This window comes from Buteo buteo, chromosome 1 (assembly GCF_964188355.1).
Source record: "Buteo buteo chromosome 1, bButBut1.hap1.1, whole genome shotgun sequence".
Taxonomy (NCBI): domain Eukaryota; kingdom Metazoa; phylum Chordata; class Aves; order Accipitriformes; family Accipitridae; genus Buteo; species Buteo buteo.
Genome location: NC_134171.1, coordinates 60,660,182 through 60,679,934, shown reverse-complemented (window position 1 = coordinate 60,679,934; position 19,753 = coordinate 60,660,182). Strand labels below are relative to the sequence as shown.

General features: G+C 40.0%; 1 protein-coding gene across 1 annotated transcript in view; it reads right to left on the bottom strand.

Annotated features, from left to right (window-relative positions):
• The window catches only part of CSGALNACT1 (chondroitin sulfate N-acetylgalactosaminyltransferase 1), a 45,921-nt gene extending 26,168 nt beyond the window's left edge, over nucleotides 1-19,753 (bottom strand). The window contains exons 1-2 of the mRNA XM_075033245.1: nucleotides 19,451-19,753; nucleotides 18,905-19,058 (exon numbers count right to left, since the gene is read on the bottom strand). The gene's annotated coding sequence lies outside the window, so the exon portion shown is untranslated. The remainder of the gene's footprint in view (nucleotides 1-18,904; nucleotides 19,059-19,450) is intronic.

Below are 19,753 nucleotides of genomic sequence, written 5' to 3'. Positions count from 1 at the left end.
AATCCTGTCACACAGGTGAAATACCTGAAGGATTCCATATAAAATGGGAGACCTATATTTCTTTTATCATTACACCTCCACCAGCTTCTTTCTGTATATTGTTCTATTATCACAGAACTAGTTCAACAAGGGCTATTAGAACCAGCAACGAAATGTCTCGCTACAAGTATTTCAGTGGTCCCTAAAAGAATAATGTTCTCCTACTGATAGGAAAGCATCTCCTTTTCCTAGCTGCAGTCAATTTGACAGGCACAGGTTTCCAGAACTGCCATCTTAAGAACAAACAACAAGAGAATTTAACACTTTCTTGCCTAAAAGAGGAAGGAAAGCACTGTTGGTAGAAGATATTAGTTGGAAAACACCAGCTGAAAGATCCTATAGGAAAGAATGATATATGAGCAAATGGTGTCAGTGCATGGACGTGGAACAAGTGAAAAAAGGCAACTCATACCTAGTTTAAACAAAACTCCCATAGAAAGAATTTTTAAGTGCTAGGCAAGAGCATGTACAGGGGGTTGTGGCGGTTGAATTCTCTCCTCTGGTATGTACCTTTGACAGCAAACTCGTCTTGACATTGTATTGAAAGCATGACAAAAAACTCATGAGTAAAATCAGAGAAGCTGAGGGAAATCCCTGTGTTTTTAAAGGAAAATATAGGTAAAGAGAAGCTGCTTGACAGAGCAGATCAGATCAGCCATCCATTAATGGTCTACATTGCCTCTTGCAGAGGATACCAAGTGCTTTGGAAGGTGCAAAAAAATCATGTATAGCAGAGAAATATTTCTAATCTTTGTAATTTTGATGATCAACCTATTCCCTAAGCATAAGTTTGTATTTTATAACAGACACGCACAAGAAATAATTCTACTATTTGGGAAATGTTACATTCTTCATTACTCCTCTGGATTTTTAACACAGTTTTGATCCTCCACTGCTTCAAAATTGGTATTCTTCCATCTCCTCCCTTGTCAGAAAAGCCACACACTTCTAGCTGTTCAGGTACTGGTTTTAGCTACTTCTGAAAGAGGACAACCATTTCTAACAACTACTTTTCTTGATTAGTACTTCAGCCAGTTCTGTTGAGTTGCAGTCAAAAGACAGATAACCCCACTAGGACAAGTGTACAATCATAGGCAGAACTCCCCCTTGTTTACTCTAAGAGACATGCACGCTGAGAGATCTACTCACATTACCTAAGGTCAGGCTCCTGCACTTAGTTCCTGAATTATCTCCCTGACTCCATCTACCCACAGCAAGAGCAACATTCCTGCTGGGAGGCCAGGGAATTTACCTGGCTAATTTAACCATGTAGTCTGTCAGATGCCTACACATGGCTGGGGCTAATGCTCCCGCAGACCGCCTGTTTCACATGATTATTTCACTGAAGAGCTATGCGTAACCATCATCACACTAAGCCAACTAACTTATTTTACATCATTACAGTGTATTCATTACTGCAGAAGACCACAGCTCAACAGAGGGAAGTGCCAGGAAGTGGGAAAACTGAAAACTTTGACACACTGACTTGCCTCCTGTAAGACTAGTCTACTGTCCTACTGTTTGTTTATTCATTTTATTTCTGACTTCAGCCACTTGTACAGGATTACTGGACATCATGCAGCCTGTGCAGTGCAACAGTACAGTACGTCTCCACTAAGTCCAACACACCCAAGATGCTCTCAGCAGCAAAGAATATAACGAAAACCACATATTCTTGACCTCCCCTTTAGTTTTATATACCTGCTTGTGCTTTATCCCAGATATTCTACCTCAAAATGTATAGTTGACTCAAAATATAAGAAATGCAAGAACCAGGCACCAATCTGAGTTAACAAGCTGCTTGCTAGCTGAGGATTCATGCATAAATCCATTATTACAGGTCTAAAAATAGCAATCCTTTCAGAAGCTGTTAGAACAGCAAAATGTGGCATATGGATAAAAGTAAGCTGTGGATAAAAGAAAAAGATGGTGAGAATTTATTGCAAACAGATGGTTAAATAAATAAAGCCATTTCATACCAACTTTGAGTAGCAAATATTGCCATCGTTATCAGTGATGTCAAGAGTCAGCTGCTCCATGTGAGGTCTTACTGCATGCATTCCCTTCAGAAAGGCCAGGCTCCCAGGCAGTGAGGTCTGCTCCAGATGAAAGCTAGGCAGATTCCTAGCACTCTTTGAATGTCCTTTAATTCTTCTTTCTACACATTTTGTATCTCTACATGGTATAACCCTCTCCAGAACAATCATGTTACTTACTGCTCAACACTTTGCACAGTGGAAGTCAGGCCCAGCTGGGCCCCCAGTGAACCTATTGTGACAGCAAGGCATCAAATAGCAGATAGTGGCCCATAGCTTCTTCATTCTAACAGATGCACAGGTCATTTCAGAGGCCCTAGAAGAACCAGCCTGGCTGGTCTTCTGAAACAACATATTAGTGCTGGCATTCAGCCCAGAAACTTTAAATATGGTACAAACTATGGCTCCAGCCCAGAGGAAAAAGAGTAAGAAAACAGTAAATACCCTGAAATGAGGACTCCTCCAGAATCTCGTCTTAGCCTGCAAAATTAGGAGCCTAAAACTAAATACTGTGCACATATTGCAGCTACACAGCAAGGTTCCTCAGCTGTTGGCAGATCTGGAATTTCACATGAATCTGTCACACAGGTGCAGAAAGAAGGAATCTGAGGAGCAGATGTGAGGCAAATACCTTGGTCAGAATCTCACAGCATCATTTTGCATTTCCTTCTTTTAAGAGTGCACACCCTCAGGATCACTATTTTGATGTGTGCACCCTTTGCTGGGTGGAGGCTCTACCCACTCCTTGACTTCCAGAGGAGATGCCCCCTGAAATTCACTCCCTCCAGGCACACTCTCCTTTGTAAGTGGGAAACTGTGGTTTAAGGAGTACAGCTACAGACAAAAACCACAGGCTGCAGTTATAGGATAGGCCCTTCTATATCCATTAGCACAGGAAAAAAAGGATTCACAGTCTAAAGGGAGCCAAGAGGAGCAGCTGAGAAGCGGCTTCCTCAGATGCTGAACTGAACATGGAGGTCCTTTAGATATGGGTCCCTAATATCCAGCAAAAGGGAGGCAAAAGTAAAGACAACTCACTGTAATGGGTAGGAAGACTCGCTTTTAGGCAGCCTCCTTTTCCAGAGTAATTCAAGCTAAGAGTCATTCCCTGAGAACACACTCCTCTAGAGACTCATGCAATAGAGCATTTCTTAGCAGCATGCTTTATGGTCTGCAAAGATATAAACAAAGTTTCAGCCACTCATGCTCCAAAGCACTGGCAAAACACAGCCCTCCCTCAGCACAAATTCACACTTTGGCATAATGCCACCGAATGCAGGCTATATTCATTAGACAGGTTGATTCTCAGGCTTCATCCATTTCAGTCTACAAAGCTGTCAAAAAATCACAAAATGACCAGAAAATGCTTCCACCACACCCACAGAAGACAGCCCAGCTTGTTCAGTTTCAAAACTTTCTACACCAAAAGCCTGTGATTTTAAACAACCCAGCATGCCTGTTTTCTGATGTTATAAACACCTGATCAATCTCACCTGGGAAACACTGTATCCATCACTGGGAACACTGAGAAAGCTTTCTAAAGGACACACCACTTTTTTCACCAGTTGTCCTGGTTTCAGTTGGGATAGAGTTAATTTTCTTTCTAGTAGCTGGTATAGTGCTATGTTTTGGGTTCAGTTTGAGAAGAACGTTGATAACACACTGATGTTTTCAGTTGTTGCCAAGTAATGTTTAGACTAAGTCAAGGATTCTTCAGGTTCTTATGCCCAGCTAGCAAGAAGGCTGGAGGTGCACAAGAAGTTGGGAGTGAACACAGCCAGGACAGCTGACCCAAACTGGCCAAAGGGGTATTCCATACCATGTGACATCATGTCCAGTATATAAACTGGGGGGAGTTGGCCTGGGGGGGTGGCTTGGGAACTAACTGGGCATCAATTGGCAGGTGGTGAGCAATTGCATTGTGCATCACTTGTTTTGTATATTCCAATTCTTTTATTATTATTATTGTCATTTTATTATTGTTGTTATTATCATTATTAGTTTCTTCCTTTCTGTTCTATTAAATTGTTCTTATCTCAACCTGCAAGTTTTACCTTTTTTTTCCTCCAATTCTCTCCCCCACCCCACTGGGGGGTGGCAGGGAGTGAGTGAGTGGCTGCGTGGTGCTTAGATACCAGCTGGGATTAAACCATGACACCAGTGTAGCCATTATGTAACTAGATGAGGTTTCTCACACAACTAAGACACTGCACAGCCAGGCTACTTGAAACAAAGGACTTCCTAAAAGGAGGTGGTATACTGTGAAAGCTGAGCTAGAATTTGCATTTCATTAGAGAGAGACATGGAAACATGTAACAAAAAAAAAAGTCATCCCACAAAAAGGATATTACTGGGATGGTCACTGGAAATTTTTTTCTTTTGGAAAAGGGAAATTCCCCAAGGAATTAAGGCAATGATGACATGATACTAGAAGAGGAACACTTGTAACGGGTAGCACGTTCTACTCTAATAGAAAACCATCAAGGTACACTGCCCTGTGCCATAGATAAAATATGCTGGACAAAGCACCTCTGTCCCACTATTCAAAGAAAAATAACATCAAGAACACAGACACTACAGCTTATTAACACTTGTCAGATAACATGAGGAAGTCACGCAGATGACTTCAGTAACTCCTGATAAATCAAAAGAGAAAGAATTTACAAATTATAATTTCCTACTGAAAACAACAGTCAGGTGTTGTAATGGAAAGCCAACCTTTTCACATTTTATGCCTCCTAGGTAGATTTCAAAGGCACAGCAGAGACAACATGCGAAATATTCCAGAGCCTTACAGCTGGATACATTTAGTTACCCTTTGCTACTTTTTTCCTGTAAACATGCACTTTCTCAATAACTTTTCCCATTTATTCTGGAATGCCATCAATCTAATCAGGCATCAGGACACTTTGGATTTGTCTTATTTCCCAAATCACTTGGAAGAAAAAAATACAGAGAGTACTTACGTATGAGCTAAATGGAAAAATTACATTATTACTAATGTCATAAAGATTTACCATAAAGTTTTAGTTTCATTTAAAAGGAAAAAATTACTGAGGTTGTTTCCAAAGCTTAGAACAGTATTAACTGCTGAATCTCAATCTGTTTTGCTGCCACTGATGCTTTGTAAAGTATTGTGTCAGTCCAAAACATCAATACAGTAGTAGTAACTGCTATTAATGAACATTGCAAGTAGACCATCTGGCAAGATGCCACAGCCAGGAGCCATTATTTAGACCAGTCCATGCCCTAACTTCATTGAAAATTACAATAACCTTTTTTTTTTCTCCTTAATTCAGCTATTCAATCTCAAAACATCAAATCCATCTGATTAGCTCAACACATACTTTGTAACAGAACATTTGAAAGCAGCTTCAAAGAACACCAACTTGCTTTGTGCCTTTGCATCACTTGTGCATGGTCACTAAAGAACAGCAACACAAACTTTAAAATTCATTACCAAGCCTATGCCATTTAAGCTCAGCAATCAAATTACAAATGTTGTGCATGCAAGAGGGGAGATATATCTGCTGCCAAGATGACATTTATACTTAAAGTAAACAAGCAGCAGAGCCTGGATTTCCTAATGCAGCAGGCTGCTTACAGGCTCTGATTTTCAAGTGCTGAACACTCAGCATGCATGCATTCAAACAAGCCATACACTTGTGAAAACACAAACCACATGCTCCAGCCTGAAACCTTCGTTCTGTGAAACAGAAGGGACTGGGTTAAATTGTAGATTGTGCCATCCTCAAGCATTCCTCTGATCTGGCCATTAGCACTGATATACCCAAGTTGGGGACACACAACCCCCTTTGCTTTGCTGAAGGGATGGAAAAATGTGTTTAGGAGGAAGAATTGAGGAGTAAACAAGTGGAGACAAAAGATGATGGCATTTGTGGGAACCACTTAGAATCACGTTGCTGCTAAAATAACCTTGCAATGTGATGAAATTGGTTGTGAGTAGGCTCACAGCCACAAAGAGCCACAAAACCTCAACATGGTTTGAAACAGCTTTGCTGAAGGGAAGGAGCTGTAGCAGCTGGCTTGGATTCTGAAATGTGTTTGGGGAAAAAAAAACCCAACCAAAACAAAAACCCCCACATGTTCAAGACATACATATCTGCAGAGAACATCAAGAGAGTCTTAGAGAGGCACAACAGGGCCTGGACCAGAACCACACCTCTTCTCATGAAGGAGTGAGTAGTAGACTGGGAGCCTTAACTCAGGTGACTCTCTCATTTTCCCTGTGCAGCCTCTATCATCAAGGGACTCTCAGCTTTTGCTCTTCCCAAAGGCAGGCTGGGTTAGGAAGCTCTTAACACCTCTCTTTCCACCATGTATATTTATCTCAGCAAGTCCCAATGGGCCTGAATCCAGCTACAACCAACTTTCTGGCCACTTGTGACTGTTACGAAATGGAGTGACTCAGCCAAACTACATCAGAAAGAGAACATCTTTTATTTGTTCACACAAACTTAATAAGCCAAGGGAGGAAAAAACCCAAGCACCAGAAAAGACACATCCCTACATATCTTAATCTTGCAAAGCTTAGCCCTTCTCTCTGACCTTAAACAGGTGTTGCTGTCTGCCTTTCTGTCTCCCCATACACTTCTGATTGTTCTGCCTTCCTCCCCAGAACCATAGCTCTGTGCTTCAGAGACTCTTACCCATCTGTCCGGTGATCCAGCTGAATCAAAGGTATCAGTGTTTATCAGCATTTCCCCACTTATGTTCCCATTGCCATGGTGAGCAGCAACAGAGCCTGAAAGATAAGGTCAAAACAGCCTAGATATCTCCCACAAGCCATCTGGAAAAATTGTTTCCCAAGGAACTCTCTGCCGTGAATTTGCACTTGCTCTGTGACCAAAAGCCAACCTCAACTCAGCACTCTGGACTCCTAACTGAGCTCCTGGGACATCTGGCAACAAGAACCGTCCCTAAAAACCTTGAACCCAGATTCCTCTCTAGTTCCTGGAGAGGAACTTCCCAGTTCCTTATAGGTTATCAGTGTTACCTCCTTGGTCTTTGTCAGCCTCATTCTGTTTTCTTCCACGGTGTGGGAGTCCAGGTCCCTGCCACATACCTGCACTGCTTTGTTGAGGACCCCAATATCGTTTTATAGGAATCAATTATTATTTTCCATCTTTCAGAAACTTTCCAGCCCATCCTTGCACAAATTACAATGGTAATGTATGACAATATATGTTGCATCTGAATATAATATCTGTGAAGATGAAACAGATCTCTTCACCAGTTACTATACCACTGAAAATCAAATGTCAGTCTGCATGTCTTGGATTACTCATAGATAATGCAATTAGCATCACAGCACAGTTATGTAAACTGTTAATCAAACATCAAGACAGAGGGAAAAATAGATGTCAAATGAACACTGGAAAGAGACATGAAGTACAGGCTGTCAAGACTGCACATGCTGAAGTGCTGAAGGAAAGATGAAAATTATTGTGGTAAGTACATCATGATTTAGGCCAGCCTAAGAGGAGAGCTATCCACTTGGTGAAAACCTGGACCAATGCAGATGTTCAGCATGAGGGATTGTGTCCTGGACACAGTTATGAGGACACAAACTATGGAGCACCAAAAAGGCTGAAACAATACCAACATACAACCACTCTCTGCCCTGTCTTAGCAAGAGTCAAACTTCAATCACTGGGACCTACCAGAAAATTGGATTTCAGTATAAGTTGACATTTCTGAGCATTAAATGGGATTATTCAAGAGATGAGAATGCAAAGTGCAGTATTAACAATGGCGTCCATGTATCACAATGGCGATATCGCAACCCAGCTTGGCATCCTAGACTCTGGTTAATTATGCACTGGGCAAGACTGAAGCTTTTCACGTTTGTTTTATCTCCTGTATCATCTGAGCCACGTCTGGGTTAATTTTAAGACAGCTATTTTGGGACCTCTGTGCTACATGAAAGCAAAAGCAGCTTTATGTCAGTTTTAGCTTGGGAGACTGGCTAAAACCCCATTCTAACTGCAGCCTGATGTGGAATCAAATGCAGACTCAGGCCTTAATTTTGACTTAGGTATCACAACACAGAGACATCAGCTGGTTTTCTCCTGTGAATTGCAACAAAACTTCTCTACTGGTAAGTTTTGATGTCCTAGCTGCTTTCTGATCTCAAAAACAACAATGCAATTTGGAAATTTTTCCCCTCTATCTTGAAAGAGCTCTTGAAGAGCCTAAGTGAAAGGTTCATTCTAATCTGGATCACCAGAAAGATGTAACATGTTCAAAAAAATAGATCAAAATTAAGAAATAGACACAGTGTGCTGAGGAAAACCATTAAAGATTTAGCCAGAAAATAGACATAACTCAAAGGAAACTGCCCCATGTAATAGAAAAAGTGTCAGTAAAGAATTGTGAATAATTCTTGCCTGTTCTTCTCACTTCAGATTAAAAACACACTTCAATGTTTTCTTGCTTCAGTCTTAAGAGACCTGAAATGCTTGCCTTGAGCTACTACTGACCATACAAAGCAATTCAATGAAAAAGACCAAAATTTAGTAGAAAGTGCATATCATAAGCTTAGGAGTAATAACTCAAGAGTTGTGTCATTCAGCAGGCAAAGATTACACTACAGCCCCTCAACACTTGGAAATAAGCCCTCTCTTCAAAAGAGCCCCACGCGAGCAAACACAAAAGGACATCCTAGGGAAGAGCAAGAGCTCTCTCACTGCATTGAGGTGACTAGCGTGCAGCACATCAGAGCCTTTCCAAAACACTACTGTACTTCTAGGTCACGATATGCAGGTTCCAACATCTTTCCCAAGGCAAAAGGGTCCCTAAACTGGTCTGGAAGACAGCCCTGATCAATTTGTAGATGACAGATATATACATCACTATGTAATAGGACTGAGCACCAGCGTAAGCAAGCAAAGTCTCCTTACTGGAGGCAAGTCATTTTCACTGTCGTCTTCTTGATGATTTCTAACTGTAGCAAAGACAATAAAGATGATGCACACTGTAATTATGCATTTAGATAAGATGGTGAAAGAAATCATAAGTGGATATGTACTTCAGATGAAATCACTCTCTGTGGCTTCTTCTCATCACTGACTGTCATGGAAACCCAGTCAAGGAACTTTAACTAGACACTGAACTTAAAAGACATCTGGAACTTGACAATCCAAATCCAGCCCTAGCAGTGTAAGAGTTACTTACCATCATTATTAATATGCTGAATACTACTTCTCCAAAAATCTCAATGTGAAATATTGGAATCCTCCAGAAGGCAGGGGTTTTTCCCTCCCCACTGGCTACGTTATCATAGACATTAATTGGAAAAAGCCTATTTACTTCCAATACAAAGGGGGGGGAAAAAGTGCCAAGACTGGAGTTGCCCATGACAGTTGCAGTGAGAAAACAAGAAACTAAAGAGGCCTATACCAACATGAAAGCTTTTAACATGCCACTGTAAGGGTTAAAGTGTCAGTTAGATTTCTTCAAGAGTCAGATAATTTTATCAGAAATCACCTTAATGGTAGTGCATACACAGCCGAGAGAAACTGTGGACACAATTTGGTTCTAATTCTTCAAATTCAGAGATTTTTTTTTTTTTGAAAGACAAAATAAAGGTGAAAACAAAATTCTTAAAAGAATCAGCAGGAAAGTCTTACTGAGGAGGACAGTTTTGCAGTGGCGCTCCCAGTAGGTGATGCTCAGCTGATCGAGTACAATTCCACCAGCATCAAATCATGCCCACCAGCTCACAGTCTGGCCCAAGGACTCCAAAGAAAAATGCAATTGTCACCTCAAGCTGATGTTCACCTAAATAATAGTGCTCAGCAGCAAGAAATTAGCACAGCACAGATATTTATCACACTAGGACTCTGTGATTTGTCTCACCCCCACCTTCTCTCTTTCCTTGGTAACTCTGGAAAAGAGCTTACCCTTCCCTTGGACTCCCCTGGGTAGCAAGGGACATCCAATTAGCTCTTCCCAGTGGAAGGAAATTCTCATGGACCTAAGATTCCCCATAACAGCAAAGTCTCACCTATTGTCTCTGGTTGTCTGGAGAAGAGCACAGTAGTCAACATGGATGAATATTATAATGAATGCAAGGACTCCCTGAAGACTGTCCCCCTGCAGCCAGTTCTCTCCCTTGCTCTTCTACAAAAGTTGAAATAGTTCTGTGGGAACGTACCAGTATCAAACTTCCATTAAAGATTTGTTAACTCTAGGATGGAACTCCAGAGGGAAACTAAGAAATAGAATTAATCTGCTCTGTGAGTACCAGCACTTCTGTAAAACAAATATGGCAGCGATTAAGGATCTCACAGGATCCAACAGCTTTGAAACTCAATCTCATACAATATAAATACAGTCCCATGACTCATCTGTCCTCTTTTCTACACCTCCTCTAACTGATTACATTTGAATCATGCATATTAGAAAAAACATCAAGACGGTACTGTTAGCTGCACTATGAGTTGCAGAAGCACAAAATAGCATGAAATGCCTAAGCCTTTTTAATAATGATGCTGTTCTCTGCTGCAGATCACCTGGCATGCACAGCTCGGTGCTCTGAAAAAATAATGCAGTCACTCCCTGATTAAATTACTCCTGGAATGGAAAAGACATTGAGCAGCCTGCCTGTTTCAATTGGCTGTGTAGTGACTGAGCTCAATGAATATGGAAATAATTGGAAATCCTAGACCAATATAGAGGAGGAGGAATATGTGACCCACATAAAGGGCATGCTAGAGTTGCCTGAAAGTAAAATCATAGTGTTATATCAAGCAAGTGAAAAATCCTTGGTATCAGGGATAGGGGTTAAAAAACAAATACAGATGACTTCAGTAACATGCCAGAGGGTTCCAACAGAGAAGCAAAGCCTTTTCAAAAGCTCTTTACAGGCTGTCATCCTAGGAAAGAGGTGAAACTGAGAATTTGTTAAATCCTAACACTAATCTAGACCTTTGTGTCTCTTTTGCTGTTGAGGTTTAATAGGTTTACAAGATTACTAAGCAGTTGCCAGCCAAGTTTCTCTGACTTGGACTTTGAAGCAATGACCTTTTTAGTAGTTCATAGCCAAAAAGATTCTAATCAGAATATAAGAAATGGACCGAGTGTGACTACCTTAGAAAAAACAAAAAGCTTTACCACCATATGAGCCTGTTTTCACCAACTTAAGCAAATGAACTGCAAAGAATGTAAGAAAATTACAGCCCTGCACTTACTGGAAAAAATCTGTAATATACCTCCCTTAAATCTCTAAAAAAAGCCTACATTTTCCTTGGACATGGCTCACTTGCCCACCTCTGCTAACCAAGAATAACTAGCATCTCAGTGTAAGAGGTGCTTCTGGTGAAACAGAAGTGGCCTGCTTCCCCCATACTCCCTGCAGTTGGAGTACAGGGAACGTTCAGGCATCCTGTATAGCCCTGGCCCTCCTGGCACATATACTACTCCCTGGAATTGCTGGCAACAAGGGATGTTACAGCAACCTTCTTCAGCTTCTTCTACCTGGCTGTCATAGCAAAAGGCAGATCCAGCATCAAGGGAGAAAAAAGAAGTTTAAACCACATTTGGACAAATGCAAACATACATGCGCACACAGTTCTAAACTCTTTTTGGCCACATGTGAAAATGAGGGCTATTGACTCATCACAATACTTTTAAGAGGTTCTGAAATGTGCTCTCAAAACACAGTGTTGCATGTACTTTACATTTGCAATGATCTCGTTTCTTAGTATAGGTAGTTCCTAAGGATTTTAGAGTCAACCTTTATTTTCCCTTCTCTAACGCTAAGAAATTTTCCTTTCATTCCTTTAACATTACATAAGTGCTTTTCATTTCCTGAACAATTCTCAGAGAAAGCTAGGATATTTGTGGAATAGTTTATTAATTCATTCATAAATATACATATTTAGTTCAATTAAGCATGAGAAAACTTCACCACTGACTTTTATCTCATAGGCTCACCTTACACAATCCTGCACATTGAAAGGTAAGTGACATGTTCTTTAGGCTGTTTTCTATCCCTGTGGAACAAACAAATCTCTACATCAGTTTCTAAGCTAGTAACCACCACTTTCGTAATAAGTGCATCAATCTAAAATATTTGTTTCAATTTGCTAGGATTTGAGTCAATATTCTGATGTGTTATATATTCCCCTCAGAGAGTTTTTTGCTTAATAGCAGTCTGATGAGAAAAAGCAGTGCAGCTAATGTGATTCACAGTACACATTACTCTATATTTTGCTAATAGCTTTTTACAAGTTTTCCAAAAGTTGATTTAAAATCTCTTCCCTGAAATCAAGAGGCTTCACCTTCTCACAAATAAAATAATAACAAGTTTCCTGTAAAAAGGGTGTTTCAAAACTGTTACCTCTATTTTCAGACTTTTCTACCTGAAGAGGAATGGCTCCACATTAAAAGTGCATATAGGAAAGACTGTTTGATGTGTCAGAGTAAAGCTCCTTCTTTCCAAATCAATACAACTCTTAAAGTTTCCCACTGTGAAGGATGTCAGTACCTATGTGATCATCCTAAACATTAATGACAACATCAGTTGTAGGATACATGAAGGCAAAGAACCCAAATATAGACATACTCTGGACTGGATGAGTTGAAATCCAACATAACTATCAGGGGTTGGGTGACTGGTTACAGAAGGTAAAAAATAAAAATGCACACAATGCATCCTTCATAACTGGAAGCCCCTCTGTTCCAACACTGAGTGATTGCCATTGATCCCTGGCACATGCAACTCTACCTAGTTCTGTTATGACGATGACCATGGCCAGGACTTTCACAGCTATCTTCTCTGAAGTAAATTCATAGGCAAAAATGCTGAAAAAAAATCTTAAATTATATAAGGACTAAAAATCCCATTTTTTAAGACTGAAATGTTCTGCCTTGTAAGTCCTCCCAGATGTAGTTAATTACCACCTTGGTAGCAGAAATGGCAGTACAGGTGACGTAACACCTCTTTACCTTTCACCATTCACATCCCAGCAAAAGATGTGAGCGAAACACAAACCAGTGATTACCAATGCTGGTCCAAGTAACACATGAACATCACTGAAGCCATCTACTTTAGTGCATGTGCCTGGGAGCCCTTTGGATATTCAATCACTCCTGTGGTTTGAATATTTTACCCTGTAATTCTTTATCAACCCAACTTTCAAAAGCAGTGATCACTTAGTAAACCTTGTCCAAACCAGGTGGAGTTACAGATGGCTCAACTGTTATGAAAATTAAGTGATTCTAATTTCTAAATACTGCTATATAATAGAATATAATCTAGTAGGCAGAACTCCAAGCTGAAATGAAGGAGAGTTAAGTCCTTCTTCTGATTCTGCCACTGGCCCATTGGAAAGACTCTGGGTGAGTCTTTTCACCATACACAAAACAGGAACAATAAGAGAATTTCCTCAAAATCTGAGCAACATTACAAACAGTTGATTAATAGGGATATCTGGCTGCAGGCTTTTGGCTTTGAAAATCTTGATCCAGTTTCTCATCCCAGAGAGGAAGAGAGGATTATTCAATTTAAGAACTGTCAACTATTTATAGCCTTAGCTATAAAAAAAAAGTTTTGCAGAAATAGCAAGCCAGAAACCTATTGCTGCCTCAACTCTCTCCAGTAGAAACAATTCCCAGGGGTATCTGCACACTGTTCCAAGGCTGCTGGAGTGCATATTTTTCCATGTCTTCTTGCCAGTAAATTGCAGGACCACTTTCAGTCACACAATGGAGAGGAAAAAGGAAAAAAAAAAAAATTTTTCCCCAGGATTTCACTTCAGTACAGTTTCTATCACTGTTCTGTTATTCTTTTCTTTCTGAAAAGGAGGATGATGCCCATGTCCAAGTGACTGGTTTATGTTTCTCTGTTATCAGGGCAATGCAACGTGAAGACAATGGCTATTCATGTAAATGGAGAGGTAGCTCACTTTGTCACAGGCAGAGACTTGGAAATGAAAGCTATCACCTCTTCTATTTGCTATTGAAGAGGCAAACCTCCTGCAAAGTTTTTCCTATTGTTTCGCCCCCATCATCTTTTCTAGATTTTGCCCAGTCTACCTCACAGACATCACTAGCAAAAATGAACTTACTTGGATGCTTGCATTACTTCATGCAATCCAGTTGTCCCTGCTACGCTCATACCACCTTTGCAAGCCCCTTCTCTTAAGCTGGGAGCAGGCCACCAATTAAACTGGTAGAATGGCTATATGGCTTCAATGGGACAGCAGAACTACAACTTCATAGAGTTTAGGGCAGACCGAGAACTGCATTCAGCAGTACTGCTGAGTACTGCAGAATACTGTGGCTGCAGAGTACTGTGTTCAGCTCTGGGGGCCCCAACATAAGAAGGACATGGACCTGTTGGAGTGAGTCCAGAGGAGGGCCATGAAGATGATCAGATGGATGGAACACCTCTCCTATGAAGGCAGGATGAGAGAGTTAGCGTTGTGCAGCCTGCAGAAGAGAAGGCTCTGGGGAGACCTTATGGCAGCCTTCCAGTACCTACCTAAAGGGGGCCTACAAGAAAGCTGAAGAGGGACTTTTTACAAGGGCATATAGTGATAGGACAAGGGCTAATGGCTTTAAACTGAAAGAGGGTAGATTTAGATTCGATGTAAGGAAGAAGTTCTTCACTGCGGGGATGGTGAGGCACTAGAACAGGTTGCCCAGAGAGGTTGTGGATGCCCCATCCCTGGTGACCCTGCCCATAGCAGGGGGGTTGGAATGAGATGATCTTTAAGGTCCCTTTCAACCCAAACCAGTCTACTACTCTATGAAGATCTCAACAACGTTTAATCTTAATGTACTCTTAAGACCACTCCCATTGGCTTTAATGGTGCTTGGCATGGAACAGAGTTAGCATATTACAATTTAGGCTAAAAACCATAAACCTGTTGATGATGAACCAGAAAACAGAATCCAGAACTGTAACTATTCTAAAACTGAGAAGCTAAGCTTGTGCCTTAAAAAAACCCCACCACTATTGCTTTCAGTATAAGGAAAAGTACTAATTTTACAGAACTGAATATTACATTTCTTCCATAGGTTCTAGTAAAGGCAAGAAGCTGTGTGGTCTGGGTTGCCTTTGACAGTCTACAGAGGAGATGTAAATAATCTGCAATCCTCTCTGTCAGCCTATGTAGTCAAATGTAGTTAGAAGTTGTTGCACTGCTGACCCTTTAAAGCATGGACTCAAAATTAGTACTTCTGTGAAAAAAGAAAAAAACAAACAAACGCAATGTCTCTACAGCCTCATCATTGACTTCTCTGATGCTTTCCAGTCACTAGAAGCTTAACAACAGGCATCCATACAAAGAACATCACAATCAAGAATTCCAAACACAGTGCCTGGAAGACCAGCCTGCAGTGTCTGTGTTTCCTAATGAAGGTGTGAAACATCAAGACAGGCTTTCTGTACCCCTGAGCAGTTACTACCTATAGCTGTAGACTAAATGACTAGTTAATGAACCAAAACAAGTGGAAACCTGCTATTAAGGCCAGCCCTAACTTTTGATGTTTTGCTGCAGCTGAGGTAGAACTCAAGGAATAAAGTTCTTTCTGCTTGATCAACAGGCTCATGGCATTTCCCAAAGCAGATGCTGACAACTGCCATTGAGCTGGTCAAGCTCCCTGGAGTCTCTGGGGGACATACAGTGTGTGGTATTTTTATCCAAGTCTTTATTCTCAAGTCTAAATGCAATCAAGTCACAATGAAAGGGTCCCACTCAATTACATAAATAAGCAAAACCACTGGGGTTCACTCAAGCCCTCCAGCAGCACGGCATTCTGCCAAAGGCCTCTCTTCAGACCGAGACATGACTTCAGACATGACTCCTTATTAGTAATATTATAACAGTGCTGAGAGGCCCTCACATGACTGCAGTCACACACTCAGTCTAAAATGCACACATGATGAGATAATCTGGGTGAAATATTTGTACCCTGAAGAGTTAAAAGAAAAGCAATTTGCCAAGTGCACTACAGATCCATTTCTCTCTAGCCCTTGGTCCTTAAACTCTTCAGTTTATGCCCCCCAAGTCTTCTATCTTGTCACCTGCTTCAGTGACTCCATCCTTAAACAGTGACACACAGCTCTGTGCTATCTTCTGACAACAAACCTTCTGTCTCAGTGTCAGGAAAAAGCCAGTCAGAGCTCTGCACAACATTGAATATGTTAGTATTCTCACTCGTAGAGAATACAGCTCCTCCATGAAGACATTTTTTCTGAAGACTAAGTCCCAAAGGGAGGTGAAGAGATTTACTCCCTTTTTGATTAACAAGTCAAGTATAAGAAGGTAACGCATACACTAATAAAGATATCTTTCAATCTCTAATAATGAAATAATTAAAAATAATGATGGCACCTTGTCTGGATAGACACAAGAAAAGTAGGTTTTGGGATGAAAGACTAACACTGAACTATCTGAAAAATTTTGTAGAAAAGACTGAATAAGAAATGAGAGGCTCCTCAAGAATCAGAAAATGGCCTAAGGTATGCTCCCAAAGACATGGTGTGATGGAGCTTTCTCTCATCAGAGAGGTAACTAACTGACGGAGGCTCATGAACAGGCTTTTTCCAATAGATAGGACCTGAAAGGTAAGCTATGTGCAAACAAGAAAATCTTGTCAGAAGAGGGTCAAATCAGTAGGATGGGGTAAAAACCTTTCTAATATAAGCTAGGTATAAATAGATGAAGCATTTTTGCCTTTTATTTTTTGTCTATGTCTTGCTTAAGTGTTTCTAAGTGTGTTGCCTATTTTAACTGTTACGAATAAAAGTTCTTCCTGCATTTCCTCTTAACTTGGCTTGAGTTGTGCATGATTTAGACTAACTAGACAACACCTAGCCTTTCCTTACTAAGGGCATAGCAATCCATAGGCAAGGTCATTAGGGTAATAAAACAAGCACCCAGTTAACCTGAGACTGTTCAGGGCATGCAAGGAGAAATACAAGAAGCCACAAGCTCTGCTACGTTGGCTAGGTAGAAAGCTGGCACCACAAACATCAGGAGAAACAAATACCTTCCAGTAACCATTGGTAAGCAAGAAGGCTGGAATCTAGTAAGATATTGCAGCATATGCTTCAACTCCAAAGAGCACACCAAGGCACCCACATCATTTATTCTCCTTCGCCATTCATGCTTTCTGGCAAAGTAATGTCAGTAGAAATGTCAACGCATCATGGTGTGTTACTCATGAGATTCCCTTTGAGAAGCAGGACTGACTACCTCACAAACTAGAGATCAGAAGGGAAGGAATGCAGCCCAATACACCCTTTGGCAGTGATGGTGGATCAGAGATGGTATCTAATTTGTTGAGAAAAGGGTCCAGGAAACCTGTTATATAAAGACCGCATTAGTTTATTATACTGCTTAATTTTAAGGTGTTTAAGGCACATTCAACTTGAGATAACTTCAACAGCAGGGAATAAGCTGCTTTTGTTTTTTTGACAGTAGAAAACAAGTTGCAGACATAAGTTGTGTATTTGCCCTGTGACAGGATATGCATTTATAACTCCCCAAAATAAGATGACAAAAAATTATAAGAAGATTTGTGTGATGTTGATTAAAGAAAGTTAAGCCTCAATGGGTTTTAAAACCACCTTTTAATGAATTTATTAATTTGAGTATTACAAATGCTTATAGTAGTAAATATTTTTGCTCTATAAGATTAAAAATAGTTCACTGCAGCTTTGTAACTCTACCCTGTATCGTTCCCTACCCCATCCCAAGTGAAAAGCTTCTCAACAAACCACTAAAAGACACATCTCTTGAATGGAGCCAACACTATTTGGAATTCAAACAGCAAACAGTTTCAGAGATGTGAGGAGCCAAACAAGATAAATTTAGAACATTTTTCTAAATTAAAAATATTTCTGGACCTGCAGTAGAGCATGTCTGCCTTAAAACATGCTTCCCCTTATAAGAGAAGTCACAAAGATTCAGATGGATTGATTTAAATAAGAATAACATTATAGAAAACGTGTCAAAATCTTGAATTATATAAACTGTAACCTTGCTACAGAAAAGGGTAAAAGAAAAACTAATCTCCCTTGAATGGTAAATTCTTAAATTGCTTGAAAAGAAACATAAACAAGAAGTAGTATTTTCTAATTCCCCAGACACTAATCATAATTCACCAACAGTGGTATCCCATACAAATTCTATTTTCAATGCAGTTGCATATGGCCAGTGTTGCAGTGACACCTTTCAGCTGTACTGATCCTCATAAATAATGATTCAACCTTTCAAAGGTATATACTTCCCATAACAGGCAGCATTAAGTGGAGAAGGAAATAAACAGTCTGATATGAATCATTATTTTTCTATTTCATTTTGGAGTGCTGTTAAAAAAGCATACACCAAAAATGCACTGTATATGTTTGAAAACAATTCTACTCAAGTTAAACATTACCATAAAAGTCATCATCTTACAAGGAAAGTGATTCACAGTGGAAACAATTTGTAACTCAGTTTTACAAAGTTTGCATAAGAATTGCCTACCCAGGGTAAGAAATCCTCTCACTCACACACTTAACGTGATAATAATAGAGGAGAAAACCGAAGCAATTACAAAAATGATCTGTCATTCATCTAGGGTACATGAGCTAATAGAAACATGTAGATATGCACTAGATATTGTTGAAATAAAAATACAGGATTTTAAGCATCATGGACAAGGAACAGCTTTGTGACAAATATATTCACATTTTGTCAACAAGCAAAACAAATAGCAACAGGGTAATCTTAGTAACTACACATGGAAGAAATACTGCATCTACTTCATATTCTAATTTCAGAGATAGGGAAATAAGATTGCCTTACCTCAAATACAGCTTGAAGAGAGACATTAACAATATGTCTACATCCTTTCTTAGTTCCCTTGATAGCAATCTAAGAAGAAATACAAAATAGCAAATAACTATCTTCCCTGCAGACAGCGTGTGCCCAGGAGTAACATGCTTCCCAGTAAAGTGTGCTGAAAAGAAGTGAAAAAAATATTATAATTCAAAAAGACAATCCTTGCAAAATAAAAAGGCAAAAACTTTATACTTGAAATTCACAGTAAGGTTTATTGCATTTTGAGGAAGCAGAGACATTCTGGAATTAAATAATATAGACATAACTGTGATGTCACCTCAATTCTCAATAAAATATTAATTCAGTATATTTGTCTACAAAAGAAAGATTGTAAATTCATCTGCGCAGGGCTCAGTCACTGAAGACCTGAAAAGATTCCTATTCCAGTAGTAGGCACACATGGGCTCACATGATACAACCTTGTTAACTTGCTTTTTCCTCCCAAACTACAGTGCTTGCTAAAGCTACACTCAAATGTTAAATGCTTTGGTCAAGAGTTCATCCACTGACCTGCAATGAAAGCCTTGTGTTCAGCTCCAACATTTTCTAACAGCAAACAAGAAAAAAATGGTTTCACAGAATGAACTGTTAAAAAAGAAAATCCTCACATAAGCTTTCCCCGAGGGGGAAGAAATATCCACAAGCTTTAAATTGGCCAGGCGGATTTAAGAGGAAGCAAAAAAAAAAAAAAAAAAAAAAAAGCAGCTCTTTCTGTTGCGTCAAAGAGCCCACTGTGCAATAGGAACAGTGAACAGAGTTGTTAAACTGGCAAGCTTTTGCTGAAGACAGCTTTTCAATATGCTCTCAGCATCG